Below are 21,558 nucleotides of genomic sequence, written 5' to 3'. Positions count from 1 at the left end.
TATGGTTAACTTGATTTAAAAAAAAAAACAAAACTACCAAATTACTTTCCAGAGTGACTGCACCACTTTGCATTCCCACCAGCAATGGATGAAAGCTCCAGTTGCTCTATATTCTTGACAGCACTTAGTATCGTCAGTTTTAAAAAATTTTAGCCACTCTAGGGTATGTGTATGTGGGTTTGTTGGGGTTTTTTTTCTAATGTGTCAGTACTTTTAATGTTGTGTGCACCAAATTATAGTAAATAGATGACTATAAACAAGAAGCAGCCCCTCTGTTTTCATGAATAGCACACTGCGTTATAGGAAATTGAGTTTATATTCCACCAAGTGTGGTTCTCCCATTAGTTCGCTTTGTGATGTGTCATTAAAAATATCTTCAAATCCAATAGGCTCATCATTATTCCTCAAATATCCAGTGAAAGGTTTGAGCTTGGAAGAAATGGAAGATGCAGAACATGCTGCATTGCTTTGAATTCCATTTGTAAATTTAGTGGAGCAAATAGACCCCAGAGTTTCTCAGTGCAGAAAAATTCATTTTGTCTTGGTTGAGCTGGAAATTTTATTTCTGACAGTTTAAGAGGATGACTGGGAAAACGTTCATTTTTCACATAAGAGAAAAACCTTTTCAAAGAAGATCATGGCTTTCAAAATGTCCACTTGCTGAAAGTTCAGTAACTGGAATACTGTCCTTTAGCTGAGATCCAAACCCAAGTCACCCTGCACACAGCCTCTCAGCACCATTACTGTCAGCCGGCCCTGCTGCTCACTTCCATTTCATGTGGTTTTAATTTGCATTTCCCTAAGGTCTAAGAATGCTGAACATCATTTTATTTGTTTATTTTCCATTCATATATCTCCTTTGGTGAAGTGTCTGTTCACATCTTTTGCCCATTAAAAAAAGTAAGCTGTTTTTATTGAGTTTTAAGAATTCCTTGTACATTCTAGTACAGGTCCTTTACTGGATAAATGTATTTTGCAAATATGGCTTGCCTTTTCATTGTTCTTAATGATATCTTTTGAAGATCAGAATTTTTTATTTTTGATAAAGTTCTATTTATCATTTTGCTTTTGTTTCCTATCTAAGTAGTACTTGCCAAGGGGGTGGCCTGGTGGTTAGGATTCCAGGCTTTCACTGCTGTGTCCCAGGTTCAATCCCTGGTTGGGGAACTGAGATCCTGCAAGCCATGCAGCGCGGCCAAAAAAAAAAAAAAGGATCACAAAGATTTTTGTCCTATGTTTTTTTCTAGAAGTGTTTTAGTTCTTATAATTAGGTCTATGATTAATTTTGAATTAATTTGAGGGTATGGTGTGAGGTACAGATCAAGGTTCATTTTATTTTTGCATATAGGTATCCAGTTATTCCAGCACCATCTGTAGCAAAGACAATCCCTTTCACACTTTCCAGCCTTTGTTGAAAATCAATTTGCTACGGACTCAGACTCGGGTCCTTGGACTCTTTAATCAACAGAAATTGAAAAGAGGCCAGATGAGAAATTCAGGTTTCATCAGGAGGGAGCGAAAACACGTAACAGGTGCCCTTGCTCACTCCTGGAGGAGCCGCGAGCTGGCTCCTTAAATTGGGTAACAATAGGGGTGGGTCCGTGGGTTGGGCAGGAGGTGTAGCTTAGGTGGTCCACCAGCCCCTTTGTGGTGCTGTATGCAGGGATCATGCGTAGTACCCGGCTTTTCTCCCAGCACCTCAGAAGTGGCAGTTGGTTTGTGGCCTCTTTGTATCTTATTGTTCATAATTCGCCCCGTTACTGCACATGCATGAACTTATTTTTAGTCCCTTATAGTTTCTTTGGATTCGGTTGCTCCAGGAGAGGAAGAGAGACTTGTCCAGCTGCAAGTGCAAGCACTCCAGTAAAGGGTCCCAGGTCCCATGTCCCAGCCTTGACTCTGTGTGTGTGAGCCTATTTATGGACTTTCTATTCTGTGCCATTGATGTCTCTGTACCCTTATACTGAGCTATCTTGATTACGGTAGCTCTCAAAATTGGGTAGTTTGAGTCCTCTAATATATTTCTTCTTTTTAAAACATTTTTGGGCTAAATTTTAGAATTATCTCAGCAATTTTCAAGAAAGAAAGCAGGCAGGAATTTTGACTGGGATAGTTATACTCTACAGATCCAGTTGGGGTGAATCAACAATAATACTGTCTTATGATTCATCAACTTGGTATATCTCTCTGTTTATTTAGAACTTCTTTAATTTATCTCAGCAATATTTTGTAATTTTCTATGTTTGGTATATATTTTGTTAAATATATTCTTAAGTGTTTTGAGTTTTCCTCTATTGTGTATGGTATTGCATTGTCTGCTATTGTAAATACTATGTAAATGATATTTTAAAAATTCAACGTCCCACTAATGTCTCACTAATATAAAGAAATACAGTTGTGTTTTGTATATTAACCTTGATCCTTTGATCCTGAGACTTTGCTAAATTCATTTAGTTGTTCCAGTAGTATTTTGGTAGATTGCTTAAGACTTTCTACCTGGACAATCATGTTTTGTAAATAAAGACTTTTCCTGCTTCTTATCCAATCTGTATGCCTTTCCTTTCCCTTGCCTTATTGCACTGGCTAAGACTTCCAGTACAATTTTGAATAGAAGAGGTGAGACAGATATCAGATATCTGATATGAAGGGAGGAAAAAATCTGATATCCTGATTTTTTTCTCCTCTTAGGGGAAAAGCATTCAGCCTTTTATATTAAAGTATAATGTTAGTTGTAGGCTTATCTTGACTGTCCTCTGTAAGGCTGAGGAAGTTCCTTTCTGTTCCTAGTTTGCTGAGGTGGTTTTTTTTTTCCCCCTAAATCATTAGTGGATGTTGCATATCGTCAAATGCTCTTTCTGCGTCTTTTGAGAGAATCCTGTAGTTCTTATTTGCACTGGTAATTTGGATTATATTGATTAATTTTCAAATGTTAAACCAAGCTTGCACTCCTGGGATAAACCCCTTATGGTCATGATGCCTTATTTTGTTATATATTACTGAATTTGATTTGCTAAAATCCTGTTAAGGATTTTGTATCTATGTGCATAAGGGATATTGTTCTGTAGTTTTGTTGTAATGTTCTTAGCTGGTTTTGGTACCAGGAAAAACCAGGCCAGGAGCTGGCCTCATAGCATGAGTTGGGAAGTATTTCCTTCTCTACAGATTTCTGGAAGAGTCTGTGCACAGTTTTTAGTATTTCTTTCTTAACTGTTTGGTAGAATTCATCTGTGAAGTCATTTGTGCCTTGAGTTTTTTGTTTCTGTTTTTTTTTGGAAAGATTAGCTATTCTTTTTTTTTTTCTTTTCTTTTTTTGCGGTACGTGGGCCTCTCACTGTTGTGGCCTCTCCCGTTGCAGAGCACAGGTTGCGGACGCGCAGGCTCAGTGGCCATGGCTCACAGGCCCAGCCATTCTGCAGCATGTGGGATCTTCCCGGACCGGGACACGAACCTGTGTCCCCTGCATCAGCAGGCGGACTCTCAACCACTGCGCAAACAGGGAAGCCCTTAGCTATTCTTTTTTTTTTTTTTTTTTTAGTTATTCTTTCTGAGTGAACTTTGATAGCATGTGTCTTTCAAGGAATTTATACAATTTATACAAGTTTATTGGCATGAAGTATTTCATGATATTCCCTTTTGATGTCTGTAGAACTGTCCTCTTTTCATTCCTGATCATTTGTGTCTTCCCTCCTTTTCCTTTTTCCTGATCAATCTGCCTATATTCCCCCACCTCCAACCCATTTTATAGATAATTTCAAAGAACCAGCTTTTGAATTCATTTCTGGCATAACTGACTTTATTGTTGTTCTGTTTTCTACTTAAATTCTGCTTGTTATATTATTTTCTTCTGCTTATTTTACTTGTTCCCATTTATCGTCCTTTTGTGATTTCTTTGGATCAATCAAATATTACTTATGATTCCATTTTGTCCCGTTTGTTAGTTTATTGGCTATAGCTTGTCGTTACTGGTTGGTTTCAGGTTTATAGGTTACGGTGATGTTATACCATCTCATGTATAGCATAAGAACCTTACAATAGTACATCCAAATCCGTGAACTGGAGCAATTGTAGAGTTCACCTAATTTTCCCCCATCTTTCAGAGATCACTGTCCTTTGTTGCCTGAAATCAAGTGTCTTGAAAATTGTTATTTCATATATTTTGTCTGTTCTTAGATTGTTTCAGTAAGAGGGTAAATCCAATCCTCATTATTCCTTCTTGGTTAGAAGTCGAATCTTTTCGGCAACTTTTAAGATTTTCTTTTTATCATTGGTATTAGCAATCTGACTGCGATGTGCCTTGGTGTGGTTTTCTTTGTTTCTTTGCTTGGGTTTCTTTGAGATTATTGGATCTATGGGTTTATAGTCTTCATCTAATTTGGAAAATTTTAAGCCACGATTTCTTCAAATATTTGTTCTGGGGACTTCCCTGGTGGTCCAGTGGCTAAGACTCCGCACTCCCGATGCAGGGGGCCTGGGTTCAATCCCTGGTCAGGGAACTAGTTCCCACATGCCGCAACTAAGAATTCACATACCACAACTAAAGATCCCACCTGCCACAACTAAAAGATCCCGCATGCCACAACTAAGACCTGGCGCAGCCAAATAAATAAATAAACAAACAAATACTTGTTCTGTTCCCCCATTTTCTCCTCTTCTTCTGGGATACCAATTGTAATTGGAATATGTTAGATTGCTTGATATTGTCCTACAGCCCACCACTACTCTGCTTACTTTATCTTGGGTAGCTTATATTGCAATCTCTTCCAGAAAACTGATCTTCTCTTCTGTAATATTTCATCTGCTCTTAAGCCCATCCAGTGTATATTTCATTTTGGATATTGTGTATTTAAGCTTTAGAAGTTCCATTTTGGTCTCTTTTTTTTTTTGCTGTACGTGGGCCTCTCACTGTTGTGGCCTCTCCCGTTGCAAGAGAACAGGTTCCGGACGCGCAGGCTCAGCGGCCATGGCTCACGGGCCCAGCCGCTCCGCGGCACGTGGGATCTTCCCAGACCGGGGCACAAACCCATGTCCCCTGCATCGGCAGGCGGCCTCTCAACCACCGCGCTACCAGGGAAGCCCTGGTCTCTTTTATATCTTTTATTTCTGTCCCTATCATGGCCAGATTTTCCTTGATTATATTTTAAGATTTAAAATAGCTGTTTTAGCAGAAACTAACATACATTGTAAAGCAATTATACTCTAATAAAGCTGTTTAAAATATATATAAATAAATAAAATAAAATAGCTGTTTTAAAGTCTTTATCTACTAATTCCATAATCTCTGTCATTTCTGGGTCTGTTTCTTATTTGTTTTTCTCCTAGGTATGGGTCAGATTTTTCTGTTTCATTACATATGTCTTGTAATTTTCTAATGGGTGCTGAATTTTATCTTGTTGAGTCTTATGTGCTGTGTTTTATTGTATTCCTTTAAAGAGTGCTGGGTGTTGTTCTGGCATACGGTTAACTCACCTGTGACTCAGTTTGTCCTTTCAGGCTTCTTTTTATACTTTGTTATGGCAGGAAGCCTTTATTTTGGGACTAATTAGCCCTACTACTAATGCATCATCCTTATTCCCCTCCCCACCAGCTTTACTGACGTATAGTTGACGAATTAAATTGTAATATATTTAAAGTGTACAACATTAGTTGATATACATAGACACTGTGACTATGGATTCCCACAGTCAAGTGAATTAACACATCCATCACCGCACATAGTTACCTTTGTTGGGTGTGTGGGGGAAGCTTAAGGTCTGCTGAGAGAGTAACTATACAATAGTGTGTTATCAGCTGTAGTCACCACGCCGTGCATTAGATCCTCAGAACTCATCCGTCTTCCAACGGAGAGTTTGTACCCTTTTACCAACCTCTCCCCATTCCCCCCTCTCTCCAGCCCCTGGCAACCACCACTGTATTCTGTTTCTATGAGTTTGACTTTTTTTTTTTTTTAACGTGTAAGTGATATTATGCAGTACTTGTCTCTCTCTGTCTGGCTTATTTCACTTAGCTTAATGCCCTCCAGGTTCATCCATGAATCTGCAAATGACGGGATTTCCTTCCTTTCTTTTTTTTAAATAGATCTTCATTGGAGTGTCATTGCTTCACCATACTGTGTTAGTTTCTGTTGCACAACAAAGTGAATCAGCCACATGCGTACACATGTCCCCACATCCCCTCCCTCTTGAGCCTCCCTCCCACCCTCCCTATCCCACCCCTCTAGGTACTGAATAATATTCCCTCGTGTGCGTGTGTACGCGCACATATGTGTGTGTGTAATTTTCTTTATCCATTCATCTGTCAGCAGACACCTAGGTTCTTTCCATATCTTTGCTATCATGAATAATGCTGCAACGAACATGGGAGTACAGTTATCTCTTAGAGACAGTGCTTTCATTTCCTTTGGATGTGAATCTCCCAGAAGTGAGATTGCTGGATCTTATAGTAGTTCTATTTTTAATTTTTTGAGGAACCCCTGGACTGTTTTCCATAGTGACTGTACCAGTTTACGCTCCCACCGACAAGAGTGCTGGAATTGACTTTTCTCAACATCCTCATCAACATTGGTTATCTCATGTCTTTTTTTTTTTTTTTTTTAATGGCTGCGTTGGGTCTTTGTTGCTGTGCCTGGGCTTTCCTCTAGTTGCGGCGAGCAGGGGCTACTCTTTGTTGCGGTGCATGGGCTTCTCATTGTGGTGGCTTCTCTTGTTGTGGAACATGGGCTTTAGGCGCGTGGGCTTCAGTAGTTGTGGCTTGTGGGCTCTAGAGAGCAGGCTCAGTAGTTGCGGCGCACAGGCTTAGTTGCTCCGTGGCATGTGGGATCTTCCTGGACCAGGGCTCGAACCCGTGTCCCCTGCATTGGCAGGCGGATTCTTAACCACTGTGCCACCAGGGAAGTCCCTCGTGTCTTTTTGATAATAAACATCCTAACAGGTGTGAAATGATATCTTATTGTGGTTTCGACTTGCATTTCTCTGATAATTAGTGATGTCAGTCATCTTTTCATATTGGCCATTTGCACATCTTCTTTGGAAAAATATCTATTCAGGTCCTTTGCCCATTTTATAATTGGGTTTTTTTGCTGTTGCGTTGTATGCATTCCTTATCCTTTTTGGATATCAACCCCTTATCGGATATGTGGTTTGCAAATATTTTCTCCCATTCCATGGGTTGCCTTTTCATTTTGTTGAAATGCATGATCCATCTGAAGACTCTACCCAATGCTTGGTATATTACGAGGCCTCTCCATTCTGACTGGTGGAAACAGGGACTATTCCTACTCCTGTGTGAGCCCCAGAAATGTTTGGTCTGCTCCTCTATGATGGTTCTTTCCCTTGCCTTGGGTAGTTTCCTCTCACACACAAGCACATCAGTTCTTAGCCCAATCCTCTGGGGATCCCAGTCCCCTAGCCTTAACCCAGGTGGAGGTCTGGGGCCCTGGGGGAAATGGCAGGGACCGGAGGGGAAATGGGGGGGTGGGACAGACACTAGGAAGCCCTGTGGAGGGTTGGAGAGACTGGGAGGATGGGTGAGGTGGAGGGACCAGGGGTCTGGGAAGGGATGGGGGAGCTGGGAGGAATTTGGAGGAATTGCATGGTGATAGGACAGATGGGAAGGGAGGCAACCAGGGCTGGCCATCTTGATAAATCACAGCCCTTCCAAAAACAGACGCCTCTGGCCCCCCACTCCGTGACCAGCTGCTGCAGCAGGCCCCATGCTCTGGCTGGGTGTGTGGTGGCAGCTGCTAGGACCCTCTGCTGGCTGGACCTGGAGCTCCCTGGCTGCCAGGATGGGCCCTGCCCCCACCCTGTGCTCAGCATGCTGTCATCCTGCTTGGGGTAGGAAATGAAAGGGAGCCCGGGGGACCCTGCCTTTCCTCCTCACTGGGTCCGGGGGTGGCTGGAGGTGGCATTAAAACCGTGTTTGTGTTTTACTCATATCTGGCCAACCAAGGGTCTCAGTGTAAGGGCCCTTCTGGCAAGTGGGAAATAATGGAAAATAAATGAAGATGCTCTGGTCCCACATGAGGAACTAGAAAATGAGTCTCTAAGCAGACGGACCAAACGGGGAGCGGGGGGTCCTGGAGGGACTCTGGGAAATGGGAGGAAGTTGGTGGGGTTCAGGGCTGGGGGTATAAAAAGACTGAGTGTCTGGGAGGGTTAGGCAAGGACTAGGGGAGCTATGAAATAGAACTGGTGATGATTTGGGGATTTGAGTTGCTAGGGAGAGACTGGGAATGGAAGGAACTAAGGAGGTAAGAGGAGCTGAGATTCCAAAAGGGGTAATAGGGGGCGTAGGAGGGAAGAGGTGAATTGGGAGAGCCTGGGAGAGGCCAGGAAGGCTGGGGGCTCACTGGAAGGATGTTAGGGCCTGGAAGAACCGTCAGTGACGTTCAGGGGCTGGGAGGCGCTAGAGGCTCTGGGAAGAAGAGAGAGGTGATATGAAGACGTGGGTGAGGCGTGGGAGGGATGGCCGCAGGGGGCGGGGGAGAAAGTGGGGGCTACAGGGCAACACGGGCGGGGCTGAGAGACTCTCCTTCACCCAGAGGTTAAAACTGCCCGCTGTGGTTACTAGATTTCTCAACTTCTCCTTGTAGAGCTATCAGTTCTGGCATTCCCCACTTCAGGGCTGAGTTAGGTACATGCCTCACTGCAATCCCCTCCTTCACGCTGGCCCTGTTGAAATCCACGTTCCACGTGGCAGTAAAGGAGACCAGGTCCTCCCCTTACTTGACACCTTCCAGAGCTCCCTCCCCTGCACCACTGCCCTCAAGGCCGCCCCTCATGTGGACCCACCCCCTCACCGCTGCCTCCCTCTCTGTCCTCAAGCCTCTGGCCATCTTTCTGCTGCCCACCAGCCTCACCATCCTCAAAGCATTTTAACGCTCCAGACTGGATCCAGGCTCGGGCTTCTTTGCTCCTGCTGCTGCTTCTGCCTGGAATGTTCTTTCCTATACAGGTCTTAGCTACCATCTTACTTTTCAGGTCTCAACACAAATTTCACCTTCTTTGGACAGGCCTTTTCACACCCTCCTGGATAAAACAGCCCCCAGCTCCCTACAGTCGCTCATGGACCACAGGGTTCGTCTTCCTCATGGCACTGACCAGCACCTGCTGTCACGTGACTGCACCATTTGTGTGCATATTGAGTCCCTCCACCAGAATATAAGCCTCTGGAAGGCAGACTGCTGTCTTGTTCCCGGCTGTATTCCCCACGCCTGGAGCCATACCTAGAAGACAGTGAGGTTTCAGTAAGTGACCATTGGTTGACTACTGATGGACACATGCATTCACACTCATGTTCATAGCAGCGTTATTCACAATAGCTATGGGGCAGAAGCAGCCCGTGTCCATGGATGGAGAATGGATAAACAAAATGTGGTACATACGTACAATGGAATATCATTTGGCTTTAAAAAGCAAGGAAATTCTGACATACACTGTCAGAATTTGGATGAACCTTGAGGACATTATGCTAAGTGAAATATGCCAGTCACAATAAGACAAATACTGTACGATTCCACTTTCATAAGGTACTTAGAGCAATCAGATTCTGAGACAGAAAATAGAATGGTGGTTCCCAGAGGCTAGAGGGAGCGGGACATGGGGATTTATTGTTTAACGGGTACAGAGTTTCGGTTTTGCAAGAGGAAAGAGTTTGAAGATGGATGGTGGTGGTGATTGTGCAACAATGTGAGTGTCCTTAACACCACTGAACTGTATACTTAGAAATGGTTAAGGCGGTAATTTTTTTTTTTTTTGCGGTACGCGGGCCTCTCACTGTTGTGGCCTCTCCCGTTGCGGAACACAGGCTCCGGACGCGCAGGCTCAGCGGCCATGGCTCACGGGCCCAGCCGCTCCGCGGCACGTGGGATCTTCCCAGACCGGGGCACGAACTCGTGTCCCCTGCATCGGCAGGCGGACTCTCAACCACTGCGCCACCAGGGAAGCCCCGAGGTGGTAAATTTTGTTATGTGTTTTGTACCACAGTAAAACAAGAACATGATCGACACACTCATGACTGCTGAATCCTGTTAGTGGGTTGTTCATTTTATTAGTATGAAATAGCCACCTTAATCTTAATGCCTTTTGTTCTGAATTCTATGTTGTCTGACCTCACTATTGCCACAACAGCTTTCCTCTTTTGTTCTTGCCTGAGAAGGATATTTTTGTCCATCCCTCCTATGTTAGTATTTCCATATTATAGTTGCTTTTTAGCAACAAGTTTGCTCTTGTTAGTAGAATATGATTGGATTTTATCCATTCTGAAAGGCTTCGTTTTCTTAATAGGTAAATTTAAGTCACTTAAATGCATTGTGATGGGTATATATTTGGACTTACTTTGACATCTTATTTTGTATCTTCTATTTACCATGTTTTTTTCCTTTTCTTTTTCTAATTTTAGTTTTTATTTCCATTAGTTATACATGCACATAAAGAATGAGGTCATTTCCTTCAATGTTTGTTTAGAAAAAGATGTTTGTTGGGTTACGGGTTTTTTTTTGGCAATCACTTTCTTATTTCCTCTGGAGTTGATTTTTGAAATATTTACTCCTACACAGTAGAAATCTTTCATTTTATAAAGTCCACAATATTACTTTTTTCTTTTGTGGATTGGCTTTTTGTGCTGTGTATTAAAACTCAAAGCTCATGATCTACAGACCAAACCCAAGGTCATGTAGATTTTCTATGTTTATCTCTATAATTTTGATAGTTTTGCATTTTAAATGTCTGTAAATGAACTTGAGTGAAGTTGGTGTAAAAAATAAAGTAAAATATTTACTCCTGTATTTCTAAATGACATGTTTGTGTTACTACTTCCTGATTATTAAACTATCTTGCAGCTTCATCCTGTCCTCCATATTTTGCTCTGCTATACAATGGGATATCATTCAGCCATGAAAAGGAATGAAGGACCACAATGCATGTTGCATGGTTGAACCTCGGAAACATGCCAAATGGAAGAAGCCAATCACATAAGACCACATGTTATATGATTCCATGTATATGAAATATACAGAATGGGCAAATCCATAGAGACAGAAAGTAGGTTAGTGGTGGAATTGGGGAATGGCTGCTAGTGGGTACAGGATTTCTGCTTGGAGTGATGAAAATATTTTGGAACTAGATAGCGGTCATGGTTGCACACCTTTGTGGATATATGAAAAACCACTGACTTTACATCTGCAAAATTTACTTAATGGATGTAAACTATCTCAGTAAAAAAGCAATCTGCATCTCTATGATCCTTCTGAAGAAGACAAGAACCTTAGTGTCTTAGCTCAGAGTCCTACTGAAAGCAAAACTTGTGATAAGGACTCTTGCGTTAGAAGGTTGATCTGGAAATCACGGCAGGAAGCTGGAGAGAGAGACCGGGAGAGTGAGGGATGGAGAAAGCACCACTATGAGTGTGATACTGAGGTCTCTGCCGTGGGCAATTTGGGCTCAGTTCCGGTGGGGACCTTCTGAGGAGCCTGTAGAAAGCCTCTCAAAATTGTCCACATGAAGAGCTAGTGGGAGAAGCATTTATCCGTCAGCTCCCATGCCCCCTGGTTGAGGGCCGCCTCTGGAGGCGTTAACTCCAGAAGCCCTGGAGCAAAAACTGAGCCTGTCATCCAGAGCCCCCCAGGAAGAGTTGGTTGCAGCTTTAGCTGAAATCAGAGGAGAGGCAGGGAGGATGTGAGTTAGGACGCCAGCAGCATCTGATACGTGGAAATCTTTTTTTTTTTTTTAACTGAAGTATTGTTTATTTACAATGCTCTGTTTCAGGCGCACAGCAAAATGATTCAGTTGTGTATATATATAAATTTTCACATTAGTTTCCCTTATAGATTATTACAAAATATTGAGTGTGGTTCCCTGTGCTATATAGTAGGTCCTTGTTGGTTGTCTATTTTATGTATAGTAGCACGTATATGTTAATCCCAACCTCCTAATTTATCCCTCCCCCACCTTTCCCCTTTGGTAACCATAAGTTTGCTTTCTGTGTCTGTGGGTCTATTTCTGTTTTGTAAATAAGTTCATTTGGGATACATGATACTCATGACTGCTCTCCATACTCTTCCCTTCCAACTCCCATGTTCTTGTGATCTGAAATTTTAGGACCAGGAACTAAACATAATAATATTAATGATAGTTATTTAGATTTGCCAATATATTTAGCTGATTTATTTGCTCACTTTTTCTTATTCCAACCCACTGCTTCTTTCCAAGCTCATTTTTCCTTTTAAGTGATGTCTGAAAATGTACTTAATCTGCCATTACTCTTAAACGATAGTATTGCCATGTTCACAACTCTAGGTTCAGCTTTGTTGTCCTTTACTCCTTTGAAAATATTTTATCGTCTTCTGGCTTCTAGTACTGTTGATGAAGACTCTGGTGTCATATTCTTATTCCTTGTTTTCTGGTACTAGGATTTTTTTGTCTTGATCCTTGATGTTCTGAAGTTTTACTAAAATGTGAAACTAGTATAGATTTTTTGGTTTTTTGTTCACCGTGCTTAGGATGTGCTAAGAGTTTTCCCAGTCTAAGGATTTATGGATTTTTTTTTTAATTTCTGGAAAATCCTCAACCATGACCTCTTTAGCAATTCTCTCCATCACTCTTTCTATATATCTGTTCCAGATACATCTGTTTCTATTCTCCTCATGTCTAATTTTTTTCCTTCATATTTTCCATCTCTCGATCTCTTAGTCATAAGTTCTTGGAGATTTCCTCAACTCAAAACTTCTAATTCATTATGTCTCTCTCCAGCTCTATTCAGTTAAGATATTCAGCTCACCTTTTCAGTTTTTTATTATCTGTAATTTTAATTTCCCGTGTTTGTAATGGATTCTGTCATCTGTCCTACTCTTATTTCACGACCTCCTTTTGTTGTTTTGTGGTTGCGGTTTCTTTGAGGACCTTAACGATACCTACTTTAAAGGCTTTTCAAATTGCTCTAAAACTTTGTTTTCTCAGCTATCAGTTCTTCCATTTGCCAAGTTTGTTGGCTTCCTCAGTGCTCTGTGATTCTTGGTTGTGAGGTTATCTGGAGGTTCTGCAAAACCCAAGGCCATCTGCGAGTGGCCTCAGCTTGGTCTGTATCTGGCTGGGCTCCAGACCAGGGTTTTCTCAGAAGTGTCCACTGTGGGCCTCCAACCTCATGTGGATGACACATTTCTGGGACAGTCCCTTTAAGCCTAGTGGCTCTGCTGAGGGCCCAACCACAGGTATGTGGCTTTGGTTTTTGCCACGACCTTGAAGGGTGGACAGAGCTGCTCTGGTTTATCATCACAACTGGCACCACAGATCCTGACACCAGCCAGGCTCAGGTCCCAGCCTGGCTTAGCATTTACACCATGGCCCACACCCTACAAGTTCAGCCCTGCTCTCTTCCCAGCCCCTGGGGACTGCCAGCTTCAGCCCCTTCTCTCCCTGCGGCCTCCTGTCTTCTTTCTTTTACGGAGTAGTCTCCATTTCTTGTCTACAGACACGTCCCCCTCATTAATTTTTAACAATCTCACGTCTACGTGTCTGGAGCAGAAGGAGATGGTTTCAGCCGTCTTCAACCAGAAGCAATGGCGACTTCTCCACATGTCATACAGCTGCTATTAATGACATGTGGTTCCACAAGCAGATCTGTAGAAATGCACACACCCAGAGCTATATGCTTTTCCTGTACTTGAATTAACAACTACTCACACCAAAATTGTTTGGACCTGCTGGTGACCAGGGTCTGGCTCAGCCTGGGGCAACAGGATAAAGGTGAAAGCAACATGTAATTTTTATTGAGAGTCAAGTTTGAAGCATGCATGCATATTTATTAATTTTATGTAACAGATAGGTAGACAGATAGATAGATAGGGTGCTTACTATGTGCCAGACATAGGACGTTTGTTTGTAAGGGCCTTACAGACATGAACTAGTTTAATGTTTCTTAACAATCCCAGAACACAGATACTATTAATATAATCCCCATTTTACAGATAAGAAAACTGAGGTCCAAAGATGAGTGAGCCATGACTGAGATGCAGAGTCCTATGCTCTGAGCCACTCCCCTATGCTGTGTGTGTGTGTAACACCAGCTTGCACATGGGAATGGGGACTAGGAAGTCAAACTCTGGCTGTGGTATGACTTTCCACAACTAGGCGTGGAATGAGGAAGAGGGACAGAAGAGTGGCAGACTCAGGGATCTGGCCCACTGACACAGCCTCCCACCCCAGACCAGCTCTGCCCACTTCTTCTCTGTCTGCTCATGTGGCCGTGGGGCTGACCTAGGTCTGGCTCAGACACAGCAGCTGAGGGTACCAGGGAGGCCTAGCTGCAGCAGGGGCACTGGGTTCTGTTCTCTCCCATCCTCTCCCAGCCCAGTCCCAGCAACAGGAAAACTCTGTTCACTGCAGACCGAAGGGCTAACACACCACTCCATAGTTCCACTTCATGTCCAGGGAACAGAGAGATGGAAGAAGACACAGGAGTAAGGACTGAGGGGAGAACAAAAACTACAGAGAAACACAGAAATACGGAGAGTCTAGACAGAAAGATGCAAAGACAGAAACGTGGAAAGACAGAAACAGACGCAGATGCTGGGAGACAGAGAAACGTATGTTTCAGACACCTGGAGGGTGTCTGAGATGGGAGATGCTGGGAGACAGAGAAACGTATGTTTCAGACACCTGGAGGGTGTCTGAGATGGGAGCTGCTGGGAGATGGGGTGGGGATGGGTCAAAACTGATGTGTGTGGAGGGGTGGCAGTACAGGGAGCCGAGCCCCTGAGGCCCTGAGGGGCTTGGGGTCCTTGGGGATTCTGGAACAGAAGGGTCTAGAGCCAGGGGTTCCCGACCTACCGGTGCGGCCCTTCATCCGAGAGTGGGGCTGGGGCTGGAGTAGGTGTGTGGAAGCGTTTCCAGCCTCCTCCCTGGGCTGCTGACCTGGTGTCTGTGGAGCTGGGGACAAATGCCCTGCCTCTCAGTGTCCTCCTCAACAGCACCAGCTGGTCCAACCCCCCACCCCGGGGCCAGTGTCAGGTTCCGGGCTGTTCCCTGGGGGAACTTTGATCTGGAAAGAATGAGAGTGACCGAGCTGGCTGCTGCCCAGGGCCGAGCAGTGTCACTGAGACCTGGCCTGGGCTGTCCCTGTCACCTTCCTGCCCACTGGGACACCAGGCAGTCCCTCCAGGGCTCAGGAGACACAGAAGGGATCTTTCCTGCTTTCTTTCCCCGCTGGTTCTCTTCATCTCCATTTGCTGTTCAATCACTAGTTCCTGAGCTCACGCATCCAGTGCCCCTCGCCGTCACTCACTCATTCAACAGGCCTTGGCTGTGGAGCTGCGGGCTGGGCGATGGGGCAGAGGGCTGAGTGAGGTGGGGCCCTGACCTTTCAGGAGCCCCAAACTGAGATCACTGCTCAAGAGAGACACAAGCCACACATTGGAGGAGGGAGCCAGGGCGGGAGAGGAGGGATGTATTCCAGTGGGCAGTGTGGGGCAGGGAGGAGAGACGGGGAGTGCTGCAGGCTCCATCAGGTTTGGCTTCCCAGAGGAGGTGGCGTTTAAACTGGGCTCTGAAGGTCTAAAGAAGGAGTGGGGAGGTTGTCAGACAGGATGACAAGTGGAAAGGATGCTTCAGACAGCGGGACCAGTGCAGCCACAATGGCAGAAATGTGAGAGTTTGTGCATTTTGCTGGAAGGGCCTTGAATGGCACCCTAAGCCATTCACTTGTTGGCGGAGCAGATCCATGGGCCAGAGGGACCGTTTTGTTAGAGAAAGGAAACTCTGGGGGCTTCCAAGGGAGGCGGCAGCCTGGTGGGCCCTCGTGTTGGCCTCCGCACTCCAGGCCTTCCCAAGGATGGCTCGTGCCCTTGTACACCTCCCTTATCCGCCCCAGCCCCAAGGAGTCTACAGGACACTTCTGAGGAAGCCCAGCTTGTCTGTGGACTGCAAAGGACTCCAGAGGGGCCCTGGCCCAGGTCCTAGCCCAGCCTCCTGCCGTGGCCTGGCCTCCCCAGCCCCCCTGCTCACTCTGAGTGACAAGGCCTTTTGCTGGGCTGAAAGCGGACCCTGCCCAGCCTGGGGAAGGCCCAGTGATCTCTAGCCCTGGAGCTCTGGCTCCCCTTCTCCTGGAGGCCACTGAGCCAGGCCCTATAAATAGCCTGGGGAGGGGGAGGGGGAGGGGGAGCAGGCCAGGCAGGGCTGGAGGGGGCAGGCTTCGGGTGGGCAGTCGTGGAGGTGCGGGGAGAAGGGAGAAAAAGCCCAGAGTTCGAGGCCCGGTCCTGTCCCTGACAACGACGGCTCGCCCCTCTGGGTCTCAGGGTCCTCTGGGCCGGGGCAGCCAGGCTGGCAGAGCACAGAGCGTGCACAGGCAGGGACTGTTGTTCTAAGAGGACAGGAGAGACCCCTCCTCCTTCCTGGGTGGCTTTTCAGAGGCACAAGGGGCAGGATATTAGCTGTGAGGGGCCCCAGGCTGGGCCTGTCCTGCCCCAGGGACCACTTCCCCAGTCCCCGGTGGCGCAGGACAAGCTATGGTGAGGTGCCGGCTCTTCCAGCACCTCGTTTTCCCCTCTTGGCGCTGCAGATCCCAGGGTGGGGGCAGGGAGCTGGGGTGAGTCAGCGGAGACCTTTCCGGGCCCTGAGGGGGAGGCTCCTGGAAATGGAAAATGTGAGCCCACAGCCTTATCTGGGCTGGAAGCAGCTGTCTCCACCCCACACTCTCTGCAGCCCCTGCCTTTGCCCGGAAGAGGCAGGCGCCTCCACCCAGGCTTGTGTGCTGTTTTTCCTTTTCTCTCTGTGCAGCCTGGCTTTCAGCAGAGACCCGTGGGAGATGCTCCTCCACTGGGACCAAGAGGGCCCCGTGTTGGTCCGGGAGGGCGGGAAGCTCCACCCTTTTACCCCCTTCCCCCATCAAGACCACCCTTAGAATCTTCTATGCAAGTCTCTGCAGAGCACCCAGGATCCATGCCTTCTAGAGACAGACTTCCAGGTCTGGTTAAAGAAGCAGCGAGAAATAGGGCACGTGACGTGTGTGATCAAACTCACACGATGTACACACAAACATCTGATATACACAAGCATATGTAGACGCTTGACCTACACATACAGGCATGTGCCCATCCTGTGTTGACACATGTACCGCAAGCACGCATACATGTGTGTCTAGAAACACATTCACCACTTATGAGCAAATGCATAAAAATCCCTCCTAGAACCACGGGTGCTTGAAAATGTGCCCACACCACATATACGTGCAGGTACTGTAGACTCTGTACCTTCCACGTCTTCCCTCTACACCAACACACCCACACAGGTATCGTACACGCAAGCCTGATAACGGGCACAGACGCATCCTCAGATACACAGGAGAAAGAGGAACATTACAAATTTACACGTGTGTCCGGCAGCATGTCCCTGGGATGGAGTTTAAAGGAGGGTTCGGTAGCGGGGAGTTGGAGTGACCCAGGGGGCAGAGGTCTCTTCTGTCCTCCCTCCCGGGGGCCTCAGTTTCCAGGATCGGCCCCAGTGGCTCCGATTCAGGCAGGCGGAGCTGCAGGGCAGGGGGCAGAGCCTCTGTGCTCCTCTCCTGGGTCCTGGCTGGAGATGAGGCCCGGGGGCCCCAAGACTGGCCCACCCTGGGCTCCTGCACAGCCTGTACCACGCTCCTGCTTCCTGCTTAGCACTCCCCTTGGCTCCTGAACCCAGCAACCCGTCAGGAAAAGATAAACGCAGGCCCTGTGTCCACACCCCTATGGGTCTCATAACAAGGCAGTGGTTTCCAGGGCAGAGGCTGGATTTCAGGATTTGGGAGGAGGAGCCGGGGATGCTATGCTTGCCAGGAGGGAGGGGTCCGGTCCTGGAGTGTAGCTCTCGTTGGGTCCTTGTTAGCCTGCTCCCTGTGGGTGCCTGCAGCTGGGGACCCTGAGGAGTGTGGTGTCGCTGCCTTCACACACCTTCCCAGTTACAAAGCCAGACTGCCAGGCCCATTAGCCCGTCCCAGCAGGCTGAGGGCTACATGGAGCCCATGGCAGGGCCAATCGGGGTCTGACAGATAACGGGTCTGGCCCGCCCCATGACTTTGCAACCTGAGCCCTTCCTGGCAGAGGGGCTTGGAGGGGTGAGGTGACCAGTGAGGTCGGCAGCTGCCTTTGACTCAGTGCAAAGGCTGATGTGACCTTGGAGACAGGCCCTGTGTAGTACATGTGAGCCCCCTCTAATGCATCCTCTCTGTGACCCATCTCACTGAGTCCATCCATCCACTAGTCCTGTTGGTTCCACTGGCTCTCCAATGAGTCCCCTTTCCCAGGCATTCAATCACACAGTGTTTACGGAGTACTTTCTAAAGCCAGTTGCCTCTCCAGTTGTGGGAATGGATGCACAGCAGAGACAGACCCTGCTCTCTGAGGATGGGCTCCAACACGTGCACGCAAGTGTGTGTACGTACCTCACCCATGTACGGGGACCAGGGTGCAGAGGTTGAGGAGCGGTCCCAGGTAGGTGGGCCCAGGACGGCAGAGGACTGCACCAGCCCACTTCTTAAGTCCTTTCCCCTCCCCGTAAGCCCTATGTGTGTTCTCAGAACGTCAGGAGTCTGGGGAGCGGATGGGACCTTCAGGGCTGAGGGCTGGAGGCGGGTGGGTATATGGAGAGGGGCTGGACTGGAGGTGGAGGAGGGGAAGTCATCAGTATGGGTGTGTGTGGGGGGGTGACACCACGCAGAAAGGGTCTGCGGGTGAAAGGGGGACAGGCCCAGCTCAGAGCCCCAGGGACCACAGTTAAGGGATGAATGAAAGCACAGTCACTCAGGAAGGTCACCGGGGAGGAGAAGCGGAGGAGGCAGGAGGGGAGGCAGGAGGGATGGTCCTCAGGGGCTCCTGCCAGAGGGCCATGAGGGTGGTTCTGGAGAGCTCCGAGGAGCCATTCCAGGGGATTGGAGCCTCTGGGCAACCTGGGAACAGGAGGCACTGCCCAGACTTGGCTGGATTTGACTGTTACCTCCAAGGGGTGCTGGGAGCACAGCCAGGGCCCTGGGTTCCAGTCCTGTCTTTGCATCCCTTGCTGTGTGACCTGGGGCCTGTCCCTGTCCTTCCTGGGGCCTCAGTTTCCCCACTTAGGTCCCTGGCTTCATGGTTTTGGCTTGGCTGTGATTTGATTTCAGGAGGTAGCTGGCAGGGGACACAGGAAGGCTTGTCCCGAATCCTGCCCCCAGCCCAGCACCAGAGCAGATCAAGGGACCAGCAGACAGTGGACGGGTCGGAACCAGGGGAGGGGGAGCTGGAAGGGCAGGTGCCAGAGACCCCAGGACTTGGCAGGAGGTCGTCCTTGCTAGCCTGCTGACATCAGGGCTGGTGAATGTGGAGGGAGGTCAGCTGGGTCCATCAGCCCTCACCTCCCCCCCCCCCCCCCCAGCTGCCCCGGTCTGGTACTGGGCAGGAGCTGAGCCGGGGGAGGGTGAGAGGAGGGGTCTGGAGGGGGCAGCAGAGAGGAGCCCCTGGGGCCTGGGATGAGCATCAGCCTCAGCCCTTGGGTGGCGCTGGTCTTCAGTGCCCCCCTCCCCGCCCTAGAATCGGCGCCTCCTCCCTCCCTTCTCCTCTCCCTGCCCCTCTGCCCCTCTTCCTCCCACTCCTGGTTCATCTCTCCTCTCCTAGGCTCATCTCCAGCTACTGACTCAGTGGTCTTACTGCCGAGGGAGAGGGGCCAAGGGAGATGGTTTGCTTCTTGTACTGTCTGCCCAGAACCCACCGTGAGCCCCATCTCTGCCCTTGACAGAGTTCCTACTGCAGCCGCAGATGGAGCCCTGCCCAGCCCCCAAGCAGCCCTACCCAGATGTTGTCACAGTGGATCAGGAGATAACCCAGCTGAGGTGGGAGAGTGTGGATGGATCCTGGGCAGCCAGTCTCTAGATTCTATCACCCATTAGGGGTCCCACTCTAGAGACCTGGCCAGCCTTCCTTCTCCTGGAGGCTGGGAGAGAAAGCTGGACCCCTGCCCCCCCTCCACCACTACCCTCACCTATGCTGCCGGTCCAGGCACCAGCCCAGATGCACATCCACTGTAGGGCCAGGGACCAAGCTGTCCAGCCCCTCCCAGACTTCCCCACCTGGTCCTTCCTCAGGTCCTGCAAAAGAAGAGGCTGGGCTTTTCTGGCTGAGAGCTGGGTCTCTGAACTCCAGGCTCCCGGGCTCAGACCTGGAGGGGCTCTGAGTGTTACTCGGGGCAGAAGCTGCAGCAACAGCCTCTCTCCTAGTCTCTATCAAAGATTCTACCCCAAGAAAGAATGCAGGGAGCAATCTGGCTCACCCTGTCCACACAGCTACTTGGAACACACACACACACACACACACACACACACACACACACACACACACACGCACACACACACAACATGAACGCCTTTTGGCACTTGACTTTCTCATGAAATAATTGCTGGAAGGCTCCTTGGATTAGGTAACCCAGCGTTCCTTCCTGTCCCCACGGTGGAGGGGGGAAAGGGGGAACCAGCCTTCAGCATCTGTTAGGCTGATCCAGTTCCTTTGGGGCAGAGCAGGCCAGTCCAGGAGGTCTGTGCCTGCAAACATCTTTGGAAGCCTAGTGTGATGGGAACAAGCCTTTCGGACCTCTCGTCCCCCAGTCATCTGGCTGTGCCTGCCCAGCCACCGGGCCTCCTCCGGGTGGGCCGTGCCTGGGAAGGAGAAGGCTAATCAGGAAAGATTTTTTTTGCACAAAGAAGGATGGGATGTTCCCATGTTTATTTTAAATCAATTTTACAATATATTTGGGAACGTACAGCATCTTTGCCTATCATTCTGAAGCAACAGCTGTTTTCACTCCTCCCTTTCTTGGGACGGTTGGGGGATGGGGGGTATGGAAGGGAGGAATATCTGGGTTCAGGCATGAAAGGAGTGTTGAGAGGGAGTCGAGGTGGGAGCCCCGGCCTGTGGATAGAGGCCAGGGACCAAGGCTCTGATGGAGGGAGGGGGTGATTAATTCCAAGGTCGCCGATCCTAGGATTTGGAGATTGGGCCCTAAGCACGCTCTCTCCTCTGTCTCTAACCTCAGTCACTCATGGATCCCCTAGCAGGGGCCCCTCAGTGAGCCCTGAGCCCCTATTACCACCAGCAATAAGGATGCAAAGATCTTGCTACACAGAGTGGGTCTGGGAGGGGAGAGCACATAATTGCAGAGTCAGGGAGGGACCTCACCACCTGTCTCCTCCCTTAGGTCTTATAACAGGTGCAAGAAATTCCAGGCAAAGATCCCACAGGTGAGTATGTGTTTGTGAGGGCCGTGTGCACGGTGTAGAGTGGGCAGTGACGGGCACAGGGTGAGGGTCGGGGTTCTGGGAATTACTGCTGTGGCTCTCAGGTCTCCCTGAGCAGTGAGGGGGTCCCTACCCCCAGTAGGACCTAGGCCCTGCGAGTGAGAGCCCCGATGGAACGCATAACCCACGTCCGCGGTCTCCGAGGTCAAGTCCACTTGGGAATCGAGGCCTTCTTCAGGTGGCCCGCAGCCCCTCCGCCAGGCCGCACGCCGCTCCTCCAGGGTCAAGGGGGGCTCGGCCTCCGCACTCCCTGTGCAGCTCCGCACCGCGGAA

General features: G+C 48.2%; 1 pseudogene; it reads right to left on the bottom strand.

Moving 5' to 3' along the window:
• Nucleotides 1-297: 297 nt before the first annotated feature.
• On the bottom strand, nucleotides 298-700 carry LOC136139155 (proteasome maturation protein pseudogene; annotated as a pseudogene).
• Nucleotides 701-21,558: the final 20,858 nt, after the last annotated feature.

Source organism: Phocoena phocoena, chromosome 19, assembly GCF_963924675.1.
Source record: "Phocoena phocoena chromosome 19, mPhoPho1.1, whole genome shotgun sequence".
Classification (NCBI taxonomy): Eukaryota; Metazoa; Chordata; class Mammalia; order Artiodactyla; family Phocoenidae; genus Phocoena; species Phocoena phocoena.
The sequence above is the reverse complement of the archived record's forward strand: the minus strand, read 5'-3'. Positions and strand labels throughout refer to the sequence as shown.